Below are 6703 nucleotides of genomic sequence, written 5' to 3' on the forward strand. Positions count from 1 at the left end.
TTTTTTTTAATTTTAGGAAAGGGTCTACAGGGTGTTCAGGGTCTCACTAGATCAGACTCATAGTGACCTGCCTGTTTACAGCCTCCCAAGAGCCGGGATTACAGGCATACGCCACCACACCCAGTCTCAATCACCATCTCAGCGTGCCCCAGGGGTGGGGCCCGCACAGCAAGCCAGGGATCGAACCCCGGTCTCTGCATCTGCCTAGGCAGGCACCGCTGAGGTACCAGGCTGGCCCAGTTCTGTATGTCTTATAGAGCCTCAGTGTGTTTTTATTGTACATGTTTTTTATACAACACTTTTGCTGACTACACTTCAGTACCACAGTATGTTATACATTACAGTACTGCATGAGTTAAGAAAACAACGCAAAATCATCAAGTTGGAGTTTCCTTTGACCATTTCTTTGTGCTGAATATTGTGCATAACACATACAATTCCTCGTTTACCAACCAATTCTTCCAATGACCTAGTCCCAGGACAGTAGCTCAGTCTTTGAGGAATGTCTGTATAGAGCATTCATAATGTTCCAGGTTCTGAGACTAAAAACTCATAGCAGGGCTGGGATATAGCTCAGTGGCACAATACCTGCCTGGCAAGTGAGAGCTCCTGAGTTTGATCCCCAGTATACACACACGGGCGCACATACATGTACTCATGGACCAAAACTCATGGCAACAGAGGGACAAACAGCTAATAAAAAGGGAAGTGGGGATTTCTGAAGTGCTGATAATTCGCCATCTCTTGGTCTGGTCAGTGAATATACATGCCGCCCACTTTGTTGTTTTTTTTTTTAATATATAGAATTTATTTATTGAGGGAAAGAAAGCTCCTATCTGAAAGGACAGGAGGGCCCCCCCCCAGCAGGTTGTCCCACTTCGTATTAATGAGCTAAATTGGTAGTCATGATTTATCTTATACTTTTAAAGATTTTATTGCTGGGGATATAGCTCAGCAGCACAGCCTCTGCCTTGCAAGCCTGAGGTCCTGAGTTTGACTCCCAGTGCCCCCAAACAAACAAAACAAAAGGTAACAATCTTTTGCCAAAAAAAAAAGGGGGGGGGGCAGGGAGATGGCTCAGTAGAATAAGCACTTCCCTGGCAAGCACAAGGGTCTGAGTTCAATCCCTGGTTCCGCAAAAAAAAGTTTATTGGCTAGGTATGGTGACTTGTGCCTATGGTCCCAGCACTTGGGAGGTTGAGGCAGCAGGAGGATTGCTGCAAGTTTGGGCCCAGCCTGGGCTACAAAGTGAATTCAAGGCCAGCTTGAACTATGCAATGAAATCCTGTCTCAAAAAGACCAATTAACTAAATGAAGTAAATTTACCAACGGCTATGTTTGTAGCTCAGTCATAGAGCATTTGACTAGTGAGGGAGGAAGGGCCTAGCATGATACACATACAAAAAATTTACCAAACATGACAAATGATGCAACCACAATAGATGTACTAGATACCTAAAAAGAAACCCAGAGGCAGTGACATCTAAGATGTTTTGTTTGTGATACTGATGATTAATCCCTGGGCCTTCCCACTGAGTTATATCCCCAACCCTTTTTTATTTCTTGGAGACAGGGTCTCACTAAGTTGCTAAATTCCCAGACTGGGCTTGAATTTTGCAATCCTCCCACCTCAACCTCCCAGAATGCTGGGATACTAGCATAAGCTACCACACCTGGGTTCTGCACTATATTTGTTTTGTTTTGTTTTTTGGTGGAACTGGGGATTGAACTCAGGCCCTTGCACTTGCCAGGGAAGCACTTATCTTGAGCCATCTCCCCGGCCCCCTCTAAAGTATATTTTAAGGACAAATAAGCACATCAGATACTTAAAAGGAAAAAATATGGTCTAAGACAGTGATGATGGACCTGTGTGCCACAGTGGGCTGTTGCATCATTAAAAGCTTAGAAAAATTGCCATCAAAAAATAAATAAAATTTTAAGAAATTGCCATCACTGATCTAAGAGAAGGAAAACCATAGAGAAAAATGTACCAAACCAAATATTAAGTTTGTCAAAAAAAACTAGTTTTCATTCTAGTTCAAAGATGGTAATCCAAACAGTGGGAGCATAGAACACAGCAAGGTACATTAGGTTACAATTGTAAAGAGCATTTCATCACCAATTAGATCTCTGTTAAAAGGAAGAAATGGGAGCTGGAGATGATTCTTAATGTGCCCAAAACAGCAATCTGATACTCCAAGCCTGCCGCTATCTACTGCCTCACCTGCCATTCACTATTCAACCACAAGCTATACTCCAGAAACTTTTTCTCCTTTCAGTAAACCTCTCCTGGCCAAGATTTAAGGTTCAGTCCCAGCTTTCAAGGAGCTTCTAAAACTCAGTTTCTAGCACTCTGTAGGCAAATAGGGCCATTGACAATACAGTACAGCACCATGGAACTGTGCCTTTAAAAAATGAGTGATGTGCATTGCCAGGACTATAAGCCCACAATGGCAATGTCTGTAATCCCAGCACAGAGGGTAAGACTACACACGTTCAGGATGCACTTAGGCAACTCAGACAGATGCTGCCTCTAGACAAACAGCTAGCTAGCTGCGGTGTAGTTCAGTGCAAAGGCCTATAGTTTGTATTCCCTAAAGCAATGGCTGTGAACCTATCACACACGTGCTGCGGGGGTAGGCAGAGCCCTCTGTCAGCATTACAGACACAACACCCCAGCACCAGAGCATCAGATGACAATTGATTTTTCTAAACTAAAACCTCAGGATTCAGGTTTAATTGCAGTGTTGGCACTTCGGGATAAATAAAATGGTTTTAGGGTTGCAGTTTGGGCAACCCCAAACCTTAATCTCTAAAAGGTTCACCATCACTGCCCTAGGGGATAGGGGGGCTTAGCAAAAAGTTTTGTTACTGAATACAAAAATGTAGTGTGTCTGTGTGTGTGGCTTCTGAGACAAGGTCTCACTCACTATATAGTGTAAGATGGTCCTAAATTCACTATGTAGCCCAGGCTGGCCTCAAAGTAGTGGTGATCCTCCAGCCTCAGCCTCAGCCTCAGCCTCAGCCTCAGCCTCCCAAGTGCTGGGATTACAAATGAGCACCACCACACTCAACCTGAAAATGCTGTCTTGAGATATGAGACTAAGAGCTCCTCATGTGAGGAGGAGATGGTACAAGGGACAACGTGCAGGCACCATTGAGGAAATAACTTTACAAAGAAAATTCGTATTTTTAGCCATCTCATTTCTCCAAAATGTAACTCTCTCCCCCATCACTTTTCCCCTCACTAAATTCAACTCACTACTTCCACAAGCATACAAATACAAGCCTTCTCCCCGCATTGGCAGGAGTCAGAAAGGTTATCATACCATGAAACTCCCTACAGTGGGTTATTCACCTTCAAAATAAAACTAAAACACGCCTTCTGTGACTCAGCCTTCCCTTCCCCAGCAATCTCACATGAGGTCTCCCCTCCACCTACCCCCCAAGCCCCCTGGTACTCAAACTAAATAAACAGATCTCATTCAGGCCTCTAAAACACGCAGTCTTTCCAGTCTCTCATTTTTTACACCTGCAAGGGACTCTGGTTCAGCATACATACCATCATGGCCACCACAAGCACTGTCGCCTGTCATGTCTCACACTGTCACTTTTATTTTTCAGACTGGGTCTTGCTATGTAATTCAGGCTGACCTCACACTCACTGTGTAGAGCCTTAAACTCGCTGCAATCCTCCTGCTTCAGCCTCCATAGAGCTGGGATTAGAGGCGTGTGCCACAGATCCCACTCACATTGCTACCTCCTCAAAGAACTTCCATGACCAGTTTCTCTGGATTTCCATTTCTGGATGCAGAAGAGGAAACAGTACCATTTTGAACGTAATGAATCGAACTCGGGGCTTGCCCATTAGCTCAGGTGCTTAAGTGCCTGCTGAAACAAAGCAGTCAGGCTCAGGATGCTGTGGTTCGATCCCCTCATCCTCAAGTCAAACCAGATCTGCCCGGGAGGCATCCTGAGCGCCCCTCCCCCAAAAAAAGACTCTAACTCAATTCACATTTCAACCAACCCAAAAAAGTCACTACCTCCCAGAAGCCTTCTATACTTACTCAAGTAATTTATTAAACTTATTAGCCACCTCTGCATGGTTGGTCCCCCCAAGTTTCTGCTTGCCTTACACAGTTTCTGACCAATATTGTTACAGCATTAGAACAATCTGTCTCATACTACACCTGGGTGTGTGCCCACATTACTACACTGTGAGTCCTTAGAAACAATTAACTGTCTTCGTGAGACCAGAAAAAAAAAAAAAAAAGGAAAAAAATATCTTCAATGCGATAAAAGTCAAGAAGGGTCAACAATTAAGCTTAGCCTATGCTGAGCCGGCCAGAGTCCGAGGGTAGTGATGGAAGCCTGTAATCCCAGCTCTAGGAAGGGTGAAAGTAGGAGAGTTCGAGCTGCGAAGTGAGACCCCCGCAGTCAAAACTCTAAAAAAAGAATCACTGCTAAAAACAAAATACTCTGTGAAGTTGCCTATCCCGTCTTTACAATGCGTTGTAAAGACTTCTTTCATCATAAACACAAAATAATTTTGATTTAATGGAAAACTTAACATATCTTACTTTTATAAAAATTTCCGAAATTCTGGCCAAAACACACGCCGAGAAAAAAATTTAAAGACGCTGGAGGATCGGAGGGTGTTAAAGCTAGCCTCCGGCCAACCCCCTTCTGCATTACTGGGAAACCATTGCTGCCAGGCCAAGGTTAGCCATTCGGACATTTTTCCAACAAGTTGCTCATACATACAGAGACTCTTGAAAGTCAACAACAAAATACTTCCTAGTGCCACGCCTGAAAACGAAGTCTACGAGCGAAGTGTGTCGGATTAAGCGCACAAGTGGTTGAGTATACCTTCGAAGTAAAGGTTTACACGGAAAACACCGGGTGTGGCGCACCTTTCGCCATCAAGGCTGGCTGTGTCGGAGAAGGGAGAGCCGGGACTTTCGAGTCCGCTCGGGGCGGAACGCGGGCTGCGCCAACGTCCAGACCCACAGCCCGAGGAAGTTTCAGGGGCGGAGGGGGAGGGGAGCTGCCGCCCAACCAAACAACAATCACTTCCCTGGAAAACAACGGCGCGCCCGCCCCTCCCAGCGGCCCCGAGAGGGCGCAGCCCGGCCCGGACGTGCGCGCCGAGGGCCTCGGAACAAAGTTTAGAAGCCAGGAGAAACTTTTTCGAGAGGAAGCTCCGCCGCTTCGCGGGGCCTGTGGCGTCGCCTCTTCCCCAGCCGCGGCGGCCCAACTTCACCGCAGCCGGGAAGCGCTCCCTCCCGCGCGCCCGCAGCCCGGGCCCAGTGGGGAACGCACGACCTGCGCCCGCCGGGAGCCCAGAGCCGAACGGCGCCCCCGCAGAGACCGCGGCCCGCGAGGTGCGGCTAAAGCCAGCCGTCCCGAGGAGCGCTCGCTGGGCTGGGCACACCCGCGCCCGCGCGGAGGAAGGTGCGAAGTTACCTGCGGTGAACTGGGCGAGCACAGGAGTCGGGAGGCGAGAAGCGCACAGCCCGCCGCTTTGTCTCCCTTCGGGTCCGGCTCCGAGGAGGAAATGGGCCGCCCGGCGCCCCCGCCCCCCGCCCCGTGGCCCCGGCCCCGCCCGCCCTTCCCGGCACCTCCCTCCAGCGCGCTCTTCCCGGTGCCTCCCGCTGCCACAGCGCCCGCGACTCCGGCTCCCTCCGGCGCGCTCCCCTCCCCTCCCCTCCCCTCCCAGCACGCACACACCGCGAAGGGAACTCGGCCAGGCCAGGCCGGGACCTCCAAACAACCTCTCCCTCTGTGTTCCCACCCCAGAGTTCCTTCGCGCAAACCCTGGGGATACTCAAGACCGAGAGTGATTCCCGGGAGGCGGGAGGAGTGTTCACTCCTAGAACAGCCTCGCCGGGGCGGGCTGGGAGGGCAGGTGAGTCACCGCGCCCGGCACAGGTGAGGCTTGGCCCGCCCCGGCAGGCCTCGCCCCCTGCATGGCTCCCGCTGGTCCGGGCGTTGCGACTCGGAGTCCTGGGTGTGCTTTCCTGAGGAATGGCACACAGGTGTCCCAGAGTTCCAGGGTCCTGGAAAAGTGCGCTAATCCCACTCTGGTTTTACCGAAGGAAAGACTGAAACCAGATTAAATATCCAATTGAGTGTAAAGTGGAAGTAGAATCTGACTTTACCGGCCTTTGGACTGGGGATCGCTCTGTGGCAGTATTTGCCCAGCATGTGCAAACCCCTGCCTCAATCCCCAGCACCGTCAAGAAACAAAGTGAAGCAGAATAGTCCCTAGAAATCACCTACTGGTCCCATCACTCAACAGATGGAGAAACCGAAAGCCCTCCTGATCAGAAACTGGAGGCCCATGGTAGTGTTCCCTCCTAGCATTGTTACCTTCCCCAAAGCAAACAAATTTGAGGGACCTGACTTCTATCCCTACTTTCTGACTTTTTTTTTTTGCGGAACCGGGGATTGAACTCAGGCCCTTGTGCTTGCCAGGGAATTGCTTATTCTACTGAGTCATCTCCCCGGCCCTTTTGTGACCATTTGGGTAAGTTTATTTGGATCCTTTTTTTTTTTTTTTTTTTTTCCTTGAATACTCAAAAATTTAGAAAGAAAGAAAGACATACAGGGGCTGGTGAGATGGCTCAGCGGTCTAAAGCACCTACTTAGAACAAGCTTAGCAAAGCACAGGGACCGCGGTTCAATCCCCCAGCACCACATG

The 6703-nt window shown here is 48.9% G+C and overlaps 1 protein-coding gene across 1 annotated transcript in view; it reads right to left on the bottom strand.

The window, feature by feature from the left end:
* Window positions 1-5570, bottom strand: part of Ctnna1 (catenin alpha 1) — a 206210-nt gene extending 200640 nt beyond the window's left edge. The window contains exon 1 of the mRNA XM_023703371.1: window positions 5467-5570. The gene's annotated coding sequence lies outside the window, so the exon portion shown is untranslated. The remainder of the gene's footprint in view (window positions 1-5466) is intronic.
* Window positions 5571-6703: the final 1133 nt, after the last annotated feature.

The sequence above is a fragment of the Octodon degus genome, unplaced genomic scaffold (genome assembly GCF_000260255.1).
Source record: "Octodon degus isolate 3935 unplaced genomic scaffold, OctDeg1.0 scaffold00169, whole genome shotgun sequence".
Lineage (NCBI taxonomy): Eukaryota > Metazoa > Chordata > Mammalia > Rodentia > Octodontidae > Octodon > Octodon degus.